Source organism: Mesoplodon mirus (genome assembly GCF_964341445.2).
Source record: "Mesoplodon mirus genome assembly, chromosome: 6".
In the NCBI taxonomy this organism is placed as follows: Eukaryota; Metazoa; Chordata; class Mammalia; order Artiodactyla; family Ziphiidae; genus Mesoplodon; species Mesoplodon mirus.
The window spans coordinates 24,216,249-24,233,882 of record NC_138982.1 but is presented as its reverse complement, the minus strand read 5'-3'; positions in this window follow the sequence as shown (position 1 = coordinate 24,233,882).

Sequence of the window (17,634 nt, the reverse complement as noted above, 5' to 3'; positions counted from 1 at the left end):
ATGGCCCCATTTGACCTTTGGGCTGCCATGATATTTCCTTCAGCTGAAACCCTTGTCCCAGTGATTTTCTTCTGACCATGAGAATCAGAAGCCATTTTCTTCTGATCTGATCCTTGCCCTTGGCAACTTCTCCATACCTGGCTTCTTCCCTGGGGCGCTCTGCACCTATGAATCCCCTGCTTTCTCCATGGGCCATGGGAAGCTAGGACAACTTCTTCTGCCTCATCTGTGGAGCCTGTCTTCTCTGTCAATCGCCACTTTATCCAGTTTGTGCCATGCTGGGCCGTGCTGAGTGTGGAGTTTCTGCTAGAGGTTTATGGAGGAAACATACCACTGGACTCTTCTCCTACTATTTTCACGCTCCTCCAAAGTTAGCTGGCTATTTCTACCATCTGACACCTCATCTGGGTCCTACCCTGAAAGGGAGAAAAACGTAGACCCCTATTTCTTATTTCTGCTGTATGTCTCTCCTTCCACTCCTTGTATTTACACCCCAGCCAGACATGATGAACTTTTCCCTCCTTCATATCACATTGAGTTCCCTCAGACCCTAGCATATAAAAAGGGTCTGATTTAAGGACACAGACGTGGCTCTTGATTAGGTAAAGGAGGACATTTGGAACTGAGAGATCTCTCCAAAGCTTCGATTTAAAGATCATTTTCCCAAAAAAAGAGGTCACCTTTTAGGCTTAACTGTGACCAATACCTCTGTTCCTCACCACCAGGAATAAGCCTCATGATTCTACCTTGAAATAGAAGGCTACGAGCCAGCCAGATAGAAGAGGACTATGGAAACTCACCAGTCCGATATGTTTAAAATATTATGTATCACACGTGTAAAGTGCCTGGAACAGGATGAAACTTGTAGCAAGTAGACTCTTGGGTCCAGAGGAAATTGAAAGGAACAAGGATGGAAGGTCTTGCTTTTGACTGGAGCCCTGAAGGAATCGATAAAATTTGAATATACAGAGACGGGCAAAAGCATTCCAAGCAGAGGGAGCAGTCTAAGACGAAAACAGGACATGAGTTAGGATCCGAATCATGAAAGGGACAGGGTAAGGGCTTTGAACTTTATTCTATAGGCAATGAGGGACACTGAAAGCAGATCTTTGAGCAAAGAAGATACATGCTCAGAGCTTCAAAAGAAAGACCAATATGACAGCTATTATAAAATGAAGTTTGTACCATTATTTTATAGTAAATAGAAATGGAAACACTCTAATTTCAACAGACAAGATCCCAGAAGAGAATGATGCTTAAGTGAGATATTCTTCTCTCTTCCTAATTATTGCTTGGTACCAAAATACAAACAGGTCAAAATGCCAGACCCAACAGTGATACTCATTACAAAAATAGTCATATACAAAAATCATAATTTACTAAAAAAAAGAATATATTATTCTCCATTGATTAGTGTACTTTCCAAAATGAGCTCTGCTTTACCACACTTTATTAAAAGTATTTTGCAATTATTTTCAGTTCCAACACTTATTAAGAAAACATTTTAGAAGCAACCTAACTACTCCCTGAACAATTTAAAACAGGTACTGTATTACTATTACTGTATTACTTGTTTAAACCATTTCTAGTGCGTTACTCTAAAGTCTAATAATTATAATGAAAGCAATCTCACGGCACTTGTCAGCAGACTTAAATAAGACCAACTAAAAGGAGATTTCACTGTCCTGAGATGTCCTAATAAACTTACATGAGACACTTACCAGGGTAGTGTGAAGTATCACTATAAATATTTTACACTTAGGTGTCATTTGTTAAAAATAAAGTGCACTGATGTCCTACATTGGCTGGGCGAGCTTTGCATAATTTCTAATCCACAACTCTGATAACTGCCAGAGTGGTTCCCAGCCACTAGTGAAGAGCAGCCAGGAGTCCATAAAAACATGTTTCAAGGAGGCTTTCAAATGCAGCAGCTACGTGGCTCAAGATTTTGTTTTAGTCTCATGCCAGCTCATTCTGAACATCTAGGAAAAAACTTATTGTTTTATTTTGGATATGCTAAAAATGAAATGCTAATTAAAAAAATAATCCTCCAGAGCACTAAATACCTACATCATGCACGGTAGAACTAAACTTAATTTTTAAATGCTAAATGGATCTTGAAATGGGGGAAGCTAAATATATTAGGAAAAACTGGTGATTTCAAAACAGAGGCAGAGTGGTATTTAAAAAGAATGAAATAATGCCATTTGCAGCAACATGGATGGACCTAGAGATTATCATACTAAATGAAGTAAGTCAGAAAGGGAAAGATAAATATCATGATATCTCTTATATGTGGAATCTAAAATGCAACACAAATGAATTTATCTACGAAACAGAAACAGACTCACAGACACAGAGAACAGGCTTGTGGTTGCCAAGGGGTGGGGTTGGGGGAGGGAATGACTGGGAGGTTGGGATTAGCAGATGCAAACTATTATATATAGAATGGATAAACAACAAGGTCCTACTGTATAGCACAGGGAACTGTATTCAATATCCTGTGATAAACCATAATGGAAAAGAATATTTGGAAGAATTATATATATATATATATATATATATATATATATATATATATATATATATGCATGTATAACTGAGTCACTTTGCTGTACAGCAGAAATTAACACAACATTGTAAATCAACTATACTTCAATAAAATTTTTTTTAAAAATACTATGCTGTAGCCCAGAGAATTTGGTACTTGAGCTCCTCTGATTTGGTATTTGGGCTCATCTGATTCAGTGCTTTATACAGACAAAATCTGAGCTCTACAAATCAACTACAGAAAAACTTCCAACCTCATTTGCCAACAGCAGTAGATTTACCCAAACTATACATTATCATTTTAAAAAATAATTGATTTATAAATTCTAAATTAAAGAATTATATATTTATGTGAAATGTACATTAAAAGCAGATACACAGTATGAACAGACACTCCGTATTAAAACAGATTTTGTTATTCTCACTGACATTAGAATAATGTGACAATAAATGTCTTCTTTGCTGATTTAATATCACGTATGAGAGGAACTCACAATGTTTAATACTTAATATATCAATATTATTAATTATTTTTCCCTTTATAAATCATAGCTCAAAATATATGTAATTAAAAATATATAGGGCCTCCCTGGTGGCGCAGTGGTTGAGAGTCCGCCTGCCGATGCAGGGGATACGGGTTCGTGCCCCGGTCTGGGAGGATCCCATATGCCGCGGAGCGGCTGGGCCCGTGAGCCATGGCCGCTGAGCCTGCGCGTCCGGAGCCTGTGCTCCGCAACGGGAGAGGCCACAACAGTGAGAGGCCCACGTACAGCAAAAAAAAATAAAAAATAAAAAAAAATTAAAAAAAATAAAAAAAAAAATAAAAATATATATAACACTAAAAATGTACATGCAATGATGAGGTGTACCAGTTTGCAGAAACTAATATTTCAGAGACATTACCATTATTTTTCCTGGAAAATACTTTTGAGGGAAGGAAAAAAACACATTCTTTAAGTTCAAAGGAAACACAAGTCAAAGAATTGTCTTTGGAGCCCCAAGTAGCATTTCTAAGGCATGGCAGACTCTTCCAGAAAGGAAATCAAGTGAAAAGCTTGTAAGGGATAGTAATTCAGCACTACACAGACAACCCTGAGAAAACAGAGGCATTGTTTTCAAAGGAAATGGGCTTTTGTAACATAACAAAGATACATCTCAGTGGGTGAAAGTTGTACCTGTGATAGAGATCACCCAATGGAAACACCAACCTAAGCCATCACCACTTGAAATCAAAGAATGGGAAGAGACCAAGGCTCTCCAGGTAAAATACCAAAGGCCATGGGTGTGCGCATATAACTCTTTTTTAAAACAAGCAGCCTGCAAGTGGTGTATTAAGGAGGAAAATTGTTAACTGGTACACATTTTGCTTGATTATAGATAAGCTGACTGGAGAGGAAGAAGTCATGATGGGAAACAAATTTGGACGAAGCTTTTTTTTTTTTAGTTTATAAAAGGATTATGTTCAAGTTTAGATTCATTGAGCTCTAAATATTTGGAGAAACATTTTTAAAGAAACTATACAAATTTGATCCAAAATCTCATTGGCACAATTTGAAATAAGGTTAATAGTCATATGAAATCTGTGAATGACAAAGCCCACTGTAAGACCAGTGTAGGGATTCACAACGTGTCACCCCAAAATAGGCCATTTTGGCATATTAATTACTTTGAATTAAAGATAATTGAGAAACAGCTGGCTCAAGAAGGACACTCCACCCTCCTCTGTCCCCCTGAAAGCAGGAGATAAATCTCCCATGTGAAAGGTACCCTCCCTGTTCCAGGAGGGTAGAAGGAATCCTTATCACCAGAGATAGGGAATTTAGGGCCAAGAAGACTGTATAAGCAAGTCATGTTACTTCTTCACCATTTTATTACCCTTATTCCAAACCTCTTTGCCTTGTCGGTTCTCTCACAAATTAACTTTTTGCCTAAAAGGTATGAAAACTCTGGTCACTTCTTTGAGTTTCATATCTTTATGGGGCTCCTGTATTTACATACATAATTAACCCATACTTAACATCATACTTAATAGTGAGAGGCTGGAATCTTTCCCCTAAGATCAGGCACAAAGCTAAGATGTCCTTTCTCACCAGAGTAGGGGGTAGATCAATGGTTGCCAGAAGTTCAGGAAGGGAGGAATGTTTGACTAGGGGAAGCACAAGGAACTTACCTGTATGCCATACCTATATGCCATATATATACATATATATGGGAGAGACAAGACAAATCTCTTAGGACAAACAATTCTAAATAAATGATGTAGATACTCTGTGCTCAAGGAGGTGGAGCATAACTCCCCTCCTCTTGAGGAAGGGCTGGACTTAGTGACCTGCTTTGAAAGAGTGGACTACGGAGAACAGTATGAGGCTCCTGAACAAACTAAAAATAGAGCTATCATAGGAACCAGCAATGCCATTCCTGGGCATATATCCAGAGAAAACCATGGTTTGAAAGGATACGTGCACCCCAATGTTCATAGCAGTGCTGTTTACAGAAGTCAAGACGTGGAAGCAACCTAAGTGTCCATTGAGATGAATGGATAAAGAAGCTGTGGTATATATATACAGTGGAACACTACTCAGCCATTAAAAAGAAGGAAATAATACCATTTGCAGCAACACAGATGGACTTGGGGATTAGCATACTAAGTGAAGTAAGACAGAGAAAGACAGATATCATATGATATCACTTATATGTGGAATCTAAAAAATGACACAAGTGAATTTGTTTACAAAACAGAAACAGACTCACAGACTTGGAGGGATAAATTGGGAGATTGGGATTGACATACATACACTACTATATTTAAAATAGATAATCAACAAGGAACTACTGTATAGCACAGGGAACTCTGCTCAATATTCTGTAATAACCTAAATGGGAAAAGAATTTGAAAAAGGATATATGTATATGTATAACTGAATCACCTTGCCATACACCTGAAACTAACACAACATTGGAAATCAACTATACTCCAATATAAAATAAAAATTTTTTAAAGAATAGAGTATGGAGAGGGGAAACTGAACTTGACAGTGGAAAAACCTAACAAACACTACCTCAGCCAGATGGCCAAGGTCAACAACATCAATGATAGGTCATGTTGTTAGCGTCTCCCCTTGATAGGATGTGATCAGAATGGCATGTTTTAGGGAGGAAGACCTCATGATCTTCCTCCCAAAAATCTATAACCTCAGTCCAAGCATGAGAAAACATTCAGACACTGTCCCATCCTACAAAAACACCTGATCAATACTCCTCAGAACTGTGAAGGTCATCAAACACAAGAAACTCCTAGAAACTGTCAGAGATCAGAGAAGTCTAAGGAGAAACAACAACTAAATGTAATGTTTTGTATGGGATCCTGTATGGGATCCTGAAATAGAACAAGGGCATTAGGGGACAACTGGTGACATCTGAAAGCAAGGGTTGTAATAATCATGTACCAATATGGTTTCTTTGTGACAAATGTTGCATAGTTGGATAAAATGTTAACAATAGTGAAAACTGGGCAAGGAGATTATGGGAATGCCCTGTTTTATTCTGTGACTTTTCTGTAAATCTAAAACTATTTGGAAATGAAATATTTACTTAAATTTAAAAAATAAGTTACTGGCTTCGGGATACTCTAAAGAAAAATCTCTCAGGTTGAAACAGAACATCTAATCAACTTCCTCTGTCTGCGTTCCAATATTTCCTCTTCTTTCATCTTGTCCTCATCCAGGGTCATGGCTTTTCCCCTTATCAGATGGTCCCTCTGCAGATCTGGTTCTCTCTTCCTTTGCTTTAGACCTATCCTAGAGCATTCTTTCAGAATTCTTTTTTTCCCAAAGATCTTTATTTAAAGCTGCAGTGAATTGTCCCCAAATACTCCCCTCAATCTTCCTGTGTCAAGATATCTACTCCTCTGGGGACACTGAGCCTCATTAACAATGAAATGGACAAAGACCTATACCCTGGGCATAGGGCAGAGCAACAATTCATGCCTCAGGCGCTCTTTAGCACAAAAGAACAGGTGACAGGCAATGAACTCCATTAATAATGTAAGGCCCCAGAGGACCAACCCTCTAAGTATTGCTTACAAAACAATTCCTGCAACACAGCAAGGAATCAGTAATAATGCTCTAACCTGACGACACTTTTGAAAATGGCTGCTAGGTAGATAGAGCTACCTCTCATTTCAAATAAAAGCTGTTTTTCCTGCTCCTTCCAGCCTTCCTTTATATTCACGGCATTCCTATGTACCTAGTAATAAATAGTAATAACATCTTACATGTATTTAGTGATTACCATGTGCTATGTACTCACTGGATTATTTCCTTTACTCCTCATAATAAAGTGGCTACTATTATTACCCACAGATTACAAAGAACAAAACCAAGTTCAAAGAGGTGAAATAAATTAACCAAGGTCACATTTGTAAATGGAGGGGCCAAGATTTGAAGCAAGGTATGTATGACCCCAGAGTCCATGATCTTAACCTCTATACACCCTGCTTCCTACCTTGATGTCTTCCCTTCTCTCTATTACTTTTTAAGAGATTGTAACACTTGTCATTTGGTTCTCTGTCCACACCACTTATGGTGGCCAGTTCTTGTGAACCCCGTTTTCTCAGCATATCACTGAGGTCCCCAAGAATCTGATCAGAAAGGGAGAGAAAAAGAGATAGCAAACTGAACAAAATCCTATAGTTGTGCTTCATCCCTTTCCACTCCCAACTCCATCCTTACCTCTCCGGTTAGAGTACCTACCTACAATTCTCATTTTTATTCAGGTCTCCCTCAAAATCTCAAACTTGGAAAATAATAAAATATCCTTAAAAGAATGAGGTGCAAAATTACAGAATAGCAATTCTTTAACATGTTTTAGCAAGTTCAATTGTAATATGTAGGCAAATTCCTGAAACTGTACATCAATCAGCTTATATCACCATTTTTCACTGGATGGTGGTTACTACCTAAAGCCATTACACAATTTAAGACAGAAACTCTAAACAATTTTAACCACTCAGACCGAATCAGTTTTCCCAAAAGTTCTCCAACATTCACATTAGAATCAAGAAAATGAATCTGTTCAATTAAGAAAAAAGTCTAACTTGAATAGTACCAACAAAAAATGTGTTCCCTATTTTATTAGTTAAATTCCTGAGCGATAAATTAGTAGTTTGAACACACCCATTTAAAGATAAAGGAAATTTTCCAAGAGAATAGTAATGTAGGAACCACGTATCTCTTCGTTCTTTGGATTCCCAAGCACAGAGTACCCCACTCATTGTAGAAACCCAAAGAATATCTTATCAATCACACACAAAAAAATATTTTTTTAATGTTTATGGATAATTGTGTCAAAAATGTCTTGAGCTCAAATTCAAAGTGTTTGAGACTCTTTCTAGTCATTAAGCAATTTCAGGAGAGGAAAAATTATGTCAAGTAAAAGGCATGGATTCCTTCCCCATGCACTTTCATAAACTGCTCTGTTAGAATTTTAAACAAATACAAAGTGACCTTTCCTAAGGCATATATGACTTTATTAGGAATGCCAAAACTTCTATACTGTTCAAACATTAGAATTTTAAAGACATTTATCAACATTTTATTAATAGAAAAAAGAAGGTGAATCTTTAATACTACCCATTTAGACAAGCCAATACCTACCAGAAGGTAATCCTCCACCTAAATATACCAACTGTAGAACATGGAATTCTCCCATGAATATAGATTTTTCAAAAAATAAGCACCTAGTACAGAATCTGTCTTACAGCATTTCCTCCTCATCAGACACTTTTTCCTGAAATGGAATTAGAATACCTATTTATATGCTCAAGGAGCCTTTCAAAGATGCTCTAATAATGAACCTTTCAAAGATGCTCTAATAATCAACCACTATATGGCCAAACAGAGAGTCATACTAATTAGATGGCTGAAATTACCAGGCTACATCTTGGATGCATTTGGTTCCAGATAAAATATGGGAGGATGTGTTAAATCACATATTAAGCAATACTTTTTATAATCAAAATGTAATTCACTTATTTTATGTAGATTAGTATTATCCTCAAGTGACCTGAAATAGGAATATTTTCCAAAATGCCATTTCCTTAATAACCTCTTTACTAATATCCAGAGAAGTTTTCATCATTTTTGATGTTACTTCCTGTCATTAAGAAACCCAGATGTTTTCTTTACCTCAAGCCATAAGTCATGGCACTGAGGGCCCTTGACAATGACCACATAGGATAAAACTGCCCACAAGAGAAAATCACCACTGGGGAGGATGCCAATGTACATGATCTGCAAAAAAAAATTAACTATCCCAAGATAAATACATCGTGGGCTATTATCTTACTTGTGAAATAGTCTTAGATATTTTTTCTTTTATTATATAGGGAGTGAAACTGAGCAGTAACTTGTGGGGCTCCTGGGCACAAAAGCCTTTCTGCAACCCCCATTTCTTTGATTACAGGGAATAGGCTTCATTCAGCCTCCATGACCTTCCCTGAGTTCCAACGGGCAGGTTCAAACAGTTGTTAATAAGGGAAGGAAGAAACATTCAAAAGAAACAATAGTGTAGCCATGGGGCAGGGTGCTGGTTCCCCCTCAAGGGATACACACAACAATATCATTGAGCTGTTTTTCAGGTACTGAAACCCCCACCAGGTGAGAGAAGTTAACTGTCTGCTGCCCACAAGCACGGAGACCCCAGACCAGATAGAACCAGAAGGTTGATGATGCTGACGCCCACTTACCAGTTAGAAGAATGTCCGTGAGCTGATCACGCTCTCCTCTTTGAACCATTCCTATAAAACTCCTCACTATCCCCTCCAGGTTGGGACACACAGTTTTGAGGGCATTAGCCCACTCTGGCTCCATTTGCCTGGCAAAGCAATAAAGCTATTCTTTTCTCCTTCACGAAAAACTCTGTCTCTGAGATTTAGGGATTTCGGTGTTAGGGTACAGAGGCCTGACTCGGCTTCAGGAGTACATGAGTTCACTGTAAAAAAAAAAAATCAACATTAATGCAGATGTTTGTGTGAAAATCTCTTTTGTCACTCCTCCAACAGCAATACTGAACTCTAATTCCCTATGCTAAGGAAACCTTTATAGGTTCAGTGCGTACTGATCCGCAATATGCATACAACTCAAGCCTACACACCTACACACATTTTACTATTCTAAACTTTAAATCCATATATGACCATTGAATTGAAATTTCAACATGGATAAGTAATTCTTTTTCTAAATCTCCATACAGTGTTCTTTTTTAGTATGTTAACTGGGAGGTGGTGGTAGTGGTGGTTGCTGTTACTATTGCTGTTTTTAAATTAAGAATGAATAGAGGACTTCCGGGGAAGATGGCGGAAGAGTAAGACGCGGAGATCACCTTCCTCCCTACACGTGGAAAACTTCTACAGAACACCTACTGAACGCTGGCAGAAGACCTCAGACCTCCCAAAAGGCAAGAAACTCCCCACGTACCTGGGTAGGGCAAAGCGGAGAGACTCCCGCACAGAGGGATTGGTGCCGACCAGCACTTACCAGCCCGAGAGGCTTGTCTGCGGGCTGGGAGCTGAGGCTCGGGCTTCGGTCGGAGCGCAGGGAGAGGACTGGGGTTGGCGGCGTGAACACAGCCTGAAGGGGTTAGTGCACCACGGCTGGCCGGGAGGGAGTCCGGGGGAAAGTCTGGACCAGCCGAAGAGGCAAGAGACTTTTTCTTCCCTCTTTGTTTCCTGGTGCGCGAGGAGAGGGGGAACTCCAGAGACGGGCGCAAACCGAGGCTAAAAGGGCGGACCCCAGAGACGGGCGTGGGATGCTGGGGCTGCTGCTGGGGCTGCTGCTGCCGCTGCCAAGAAGCCTGTGTGCGAGCGCAGGTCACTGTCCACGCCCCCCTTCCGGGGAGCCTGTGCAGCCCGCCACTGCCGGGGTCCCGGGGTCCCGGAATCCAGGAATGGCTTCCCTGGGAGAGCGCACGGCACGCCTCAGGCTGGTGCAACGTCATGCCGGCCTCTGCCGCCGCAGGCTCGCCCCGCCTCCGTGCCCCTCCCTCCCCCGGGCCTGAGTGAGCCAGAATACCCTAAGCGGCTGCTCCTTTAACTCCGTCATGTCTGAGCGAAGAACAGACGCCCTCCGGCGACCTACACGCAGAGGAGGAGCCAAATCCAAAGCTGAGACCTGGGAGCTGTGAGAACAAAGAGAAAGGGAAAACTCTCCCAGCAGCCTCAGAAGCAGCGGATTAAAGCTCCACAATCAACTTGATGTACCCTGCATCTGTGGAATACATGAATAGACAACGAATCATCCCAAATTAAGGAGGTGGACTTTGAGAGCAAGATTTATGATTTTTTCCCCTTTTCCCCTTTTTGTGAGTGTGTATGTGTATGCATCTGTGTGAGATTTTGTCTAAATAGCTTTGCTTCCACCATTTGTCACAGGGTTCTATATGTCCGTTTTTTTTTGTTTGTTTCTTTGTTTGTTCTTAATAATTTTTTTATTTTAATAACTTAATTATATTTTATCATACTTTATTTTATTTTACTTTATCTTCTTTCTTTCTTTGTGTCCTTCCTTCCCTCCTTCCTCCCTCCCTCCCTCTTTCTTTCTTTCTACTTCTACTAATTCTTTCTTTCTACTTTTTCTCCCTTTTATTCTGAGCCGTATGGATGAAAGACTCTTGGTGTTGCAGCCAGGAGTCAGTGCTGTTCCTCTGAGGTGGGAGAGCCAACTTCAGGACTCTGGTCCACAAGAGACCTCCCAGCTCCACATAATATCAAACGGCAAAAATCTCCCAGAGATCTCCATCTCAACACCACCACCCAGCTTTACTCAACGACCAGCAAGCTACAGTGCTGGACACCCTAGGCCAAACAACTAGCAAGACAGGAACACAACCCCACCCATTAGCAGAGAGGTTCCCTAAAATCATAATAAGTCCACAGACACCCCAAAACACACCACCAGACGTGGACCTGCCCACCAGAAAGACAAGATCCAGCCTCATCCACCAGAATACAGGCACTAGTCCCCTCCACCAGGAAGACTACACAACACACTGAACCAACCTTAGCCACTGGGGACAGACACCAAAAACAACAGGAACTACGAACCTGCAGCATGCAAAAAGGAGACCCCAAACACAGAAAGATAAGCAAAATGAGAAGACAGGAAAACACACAGCAGGTGAAGGAGCAAGATAAAAACCCACCAGACCTAACAAATGAAGAGGAAATAGGCAGTCTACCTGAAAAAGAATTCAGAATAATGATAGTAAAGATGATCCAAAATCTTAGAAATACAATAGACAAAATGCAAGAAACAGTTAACAAAGACCTAGAAGAACTAAAGATGAAACAAGCAATGAAGAACAACACAATAAATGAAATTAAAAATACTCTAGATGGGATCAATAGCAGAATAACTGAGGCAGAAGAACGGATAAGTGACCTGGAAGATAAAATAGTGGAAATAACTACTGCAGAGCAGAAGAAAGAAAAAAGAATGAAAAGAACTGAGGACAGTCTCAGAGACCTCTGGGACAACATTAAACGCACCAACATTCGAATTATAGGGGTTCCAGAAGAAGAAGAGAAAAAGAAAGGGACTGAGAAAATATTTTAAGAGATTATAGTTGAAAACTTCCCTAATATGGGAAAGGAAACAGTTAATCAAGTCCAGGAGGCACAGAGAGTCCCATACAGCATAAATCCAAGAAGAAATATGCCAAGACACATATTAATCAAACTGTCAAAAATTAAATACAAAGAAAACACATTAAAAGCAACAAGGGAAAAACAACAAATAACACACAAGTGAATCCCCATAAGGATAACAGCTGATCTTTCAGCAGAAACTCTGCAAGCCAGAAGGGACTGGCAGGACATATTTAAAGTGATGAAGGAAAAAAACCTGCAACCAAGATTACTCTACCCAGCCAGTATCTCATTCAGATTTGATGGAGAAATTAAAATGTTTACAGACAAGCAAAAGCTGAGAGAGTTCAGCACCACCAAACCAGCTTTACAACAAATGCTAAAGGAACTTTTCTAGGCAAGATACACAACAGAAGGAAAAGACCTACAATAACGAACCCAAAACAATTAACAAAATGGGACTAGGAACATACATATCGATAATTACCTTAAATGTAAATGGACTAAATGCTCCCACCACAAGACACGGATTGGCCGAATGGATACAAAAACAAGACCCATATATATGCTGTCTACAAGAGACCCACTTCAGACCTAGAGACACATACAGACTGAAAGTAAGGGGATGGAAAAAGGTATTCCATGCAAATGAAAACCAAAAGAAAGCTGGAGAAGCAATTCTCATATCAGACAAAATAGACTTTAAAATAATGACTACTAGAAGAGACAAAGAAGGACACTACATAATGATCAAGGGATCAATCCAAGAAGAAGATATAACAATTGTAAATATTTATGCACCCAACATAGGAGCACCTCAATACATAAGGCAAATACTAACAGCCATAAAATGGGAAATCTATAGTAACACATTCATAGTAGGGGACTTTAACACCTAACTTTCACCAATGGACAGATCATCCAAAATGAAAATAAATAAGGAAACACAAGCTTTAAATGATACATTAAACAAGATGAACTTAATATTTATAGGACATTCCATCCAAAAACAACAGAATACACATTTTTCTCAAGTGCTCATGGAACATTCTCCAAGATAGATCATATCTTGGGTCACAAATCAAGCCTTGGTAAATTTAAGAAAACTGAAATTGTATCAAGTATCTTTTCTGACCACAACGCTATGAGATTAGATATCAATTACAGGAAAAGATCTGTAAAAAATATAAACACATGGAGGCTAAACAATACACTACTTAATAACGATGATCACTGAAGAAATCAAAGAGGAAATAAAACAATACATAGAAACAAATGGCAATGGAGACACAACGACCCAAAACCTATGTGATGCAGCAAAAGCAGTTCTAAGAGGGAAGTTTATAGCAATACAATCCTACCTTAAGAAACAGGAAACATCTCGAATAAACAACCTAACCTTGCACCTAAAGCAATTAGAGAAAGATGAACAAAAAACCCCAAAGTTAGCAGAAGGAAAGAAATCATAAAAATCAGATCAGAAATAAATGAAAAAGAAATGAAGGAAACGATAGCAAAGATCAATAAACCTAAAAGCTGGTTCTTTGAGAAGATAAACAAAATTGATAAACTATTAGCCAGACTCATCAAGAAAAAAAGGGAGAAGACTCAAATCAATAGAATTAGAAATGAAAAAGGAGAAGTAACAACTGACACTGCAGAAATACAAAAGATCATGTGAGATTACTACAAGCAACTCTATGCCAATAAATTGGACAACCTGGAAGAAATGGACAAATTCTTAGAAATGCACAACCTGCCCAGACTGAATCAGGAAGAAATAGAAAATATGAACAGACCAATCACAAGCACTGAAATTGAAAGTGTGATTAAAAATCTTCCAACAAACAAAAGCCCAGGACCAGATGGCTTCACAGGCGAACTCTATCAAATATTTAGAGAAGAGCTAACACCTATCCTTCTCAAACTCTTCCAAAATATAGCAGAGGGAGGAAAACTCCCAAACTCATTCTGCGAGGCCACCATCACCTTGACATCAAAGCCAGACAAGGATGTCACAAAGAAAGAAAACTACAGGCCAATATCACTGATGAACATAGATGCAAAAATCCTCAACAAAATACTAACAAACAGAATCCAACAGCACATTAAAAGGATCATACACCATGATCAAGTGGGGTTTATTCCAGGAATGCAAGGATTCTTCAATATATGCAAATCAATCAACGTGATACACCATATTAACCAATTGAAGGAGAAAAACCATATGATCATCTCAGTAGATGAGAGAAAGCTTTCGACAAAATTCAACACCCATTTATGATAAAAACCCTGCAGAAAGTAGGCATACAGGGAACTTTCCTCAACAGAATAAAGGCCATATATGACAAACCCACAGCCAACATCATCCTCAATGGTGAAAAACTGAAAGCATTTCCACTAAGATAAGGAACAATACAGGGTTGCCCACTCACACCCCTCTTATTCAACATAGTTTTGGAAGTTTTAGCCACAGCAATCAGAGAAGAAAAGGAAATAAAAGGAATCCAAATCGGAAAAGAAGAAGTAAAGCTGTTACTGTTTGCCGATGACATGATACTATACATAGAGAGTCCTAAAGATGCTACCAGAAAACTACTAGAGCTAATCAATGAATTTGGTAAAGTAGCAGGATACAAAACTAATGCACAGAAATCTCTGGCATTCCTATACACTAATGATGAAAAATCTGAAAGTGAAATCAAGAAAACACTCCCATTTACCATTGCAACAAAAAGAATAAAATATCTAGGAATAAACCTACCTAAGGAGACAAAAGACCTGTATGCAGAGAATTATAAGACACTGATGAAAGAAATTAAAGATGATACAAACAGATGGAGAGATATACCATGTTCTTGGATTGGAAGAATCAACATTGTGAAAATGACTTTACTACCCAAAGCAATCTACAGATTCAATGCAATCCCTATCAAACTACCACTGGCATTTTTCACAGAACTAGAACAAAAAATTTCACAATTTGTATGGAAACACAAAAGACCCCAAATAGCAAAGCAATCTTGAGAACGAAAAACGGAGCTGGAGGAATCAGGCTTCTGACTTCAAACTATACTACAAAGCTACAGTAATCAAGACAGTGTGTTACTGGCATAAAAACAGAAAGATAGATCAATGGAACAGGATAGAAAGCCCAGAGATAAACCCATGCACATATGGCCTACTTATCTTTGATAAAGGAGGCAGGAATGTACAGTGGAGAAAGTACAGCCTCTTCAATATGTGGTGCTGGCAAAACTGGACAGGTACATGTTAAAGTATGAGGTTAGATCACTCCCTAACACCATACACAAAAATAAGCTCAAAGTGGATTAAAGACCTAAATGTAAGGCCAGGAACTATCAAACTCTTAGAGGAAAACATAGGCAGAACACTCTATGACATAAATCATAGCAAGATCCTTTTTGACCCACCTCCTAGAGAAATGGAAATAAAAACAAAAATAAACAAATGGGACCTAATGACACTTCAAAGCTTTTGCACAGCAAAGGAAACCATAAACAAGACCGAAAGACAACCCTCAGAATGGGAGAAAATATTTGCAAATGAAGCAACTGACAAAGGATTAATCTCCAAAATTTATAAACAGCTCATGCAGCTCAATAGCAAAAAAACAAACAATGCAGTCCAAAGATGCGCAGAAGATCTAAATAGACATTTCTCCAAAGAAGATATAAAGACTGCCAACAAACACATGAAAGAATGCTCAACATCATTAGTCATTAGAGAAATGCAAATCAAAACTACAATGCGATATCATCTCACACAAGTCAGAATGGCCATCATCAAGAAATCTAGAAACAATAAATGCTGGAGAGGGTTTGGAGAAAAGGGAACACTCTTGCACTGTTGGTGGGAATGTGAATTGGTATAGCCACTATGGAGAACAGTATGGATGTTCCTTAGAAAACTACAAATAGAACTACAGTATGACCCAGCAATCCGTCTACTGGGCATATACCCTGAGAAAACCATAATTCAAAAAGAGTCATGTACCAAATTTTTCATTGTAGCTCTATTTACAATAGCCTGGAGATGGAAACAACCTAAGTGTCCATTGACAGATGAATGGATAAAGAAGATGTGGCACATATATACAATGGAATATTACTCAGCCATAAAAAGAAACCAAATTGAGCTATTTGTAATGAGGTGGATAGATCTAGAGTCTGTCATACAGAGTGAAGTAAGTCAGAAAGAGAAAGACAAATACCGTATGCTAACACATATATATGGAATTTAAGGGAAAAAAATATCATGAAGAACCTAGGGGTAAAACAGGAATAAAGACACAGACCTACTTGAGAATGGACTTGAGGATATGGGGAGGGGGAAAGGTAAGCTGTGACAAAGCGAGAGAGAGGCATGGACATATATACACTACCAAACATAAGGTAGATAGCTAGTGGGAAGCAGCCGCAGAGCACAGGGAGATCAGATCGGTGCTTTGTGACCGCCTGGAGGGGTGGCATAGGGAGGGAGGGTGGGAGGGAGGGAGACGCAAGAGGGAAGGGATATGGGAACAGATGTATATGTATAACTGATTCAATTTGTTATAAAGCAGAAACTAATACGCCATTGTGAAGCAATTATACTCCAATAAAAAAAAAAAGAATGAATAAAAGGCTAACTTGCTTCTTAGTAAGCATCTTTAGAACCCTGGTTTTGGGCAGCAATTAATGGACTCTCATTGGGTAACTGAAAGGGATTTCTGTGTTTGCCCTGTGAACATTTACCCCAGGTATTCTCAGAGACTGGACTTGGGTTTTGTAGCTAAAGAGAACCAAATACGACATGTGATTTGTTCAGTGTCACTCATCAGTGTTCTTCAAACAGTTCTAATGCTTACATATTCCACTTTGGAAGTCCCAGCCATGCTCCCAACACATATAACCCCCGAGCTCTCATCACCTCATTTTTTTGTCCTCTCTTTACAAGTTGCATCTCGAGAAATCAGAAAAAATTCCTTAGAGAACCTCACAGCTTGTAGTCTGCACACCCCAGATGCAGAGTTAACAGAGAGTTGGGCAAATGAGAACTGTGGCATGTATCCAGAACTCACCACATTTACTGAGCACCATTCAGATGATGGCAGAGCTCATGAGACTCCATGGAAGAGCATTTATTGCTGAGGAATCTTCAAAGATCTCAACAGAGGCAGTCTTCACTACCAGGGGTCTGGATATGGAGGATTGGCCAAAACAAGGTGCCAAAGACACTTGAATTGGCTCTCCAAATAAACTTGAGTAAAAGCACACCAAAAGTTCCTTTTTCCTGACTCATAATGAAGAACAGACTAGCCATGATATTCTCTGAAGGCAAATGGAACAGGAAATGTCCTCAGAGCTCTCTAAACCCCAATTTCTTCAACCAATAAAATGAGAGCAACGAAACTGCCTACTGGTAAAGTCAATGTGCAA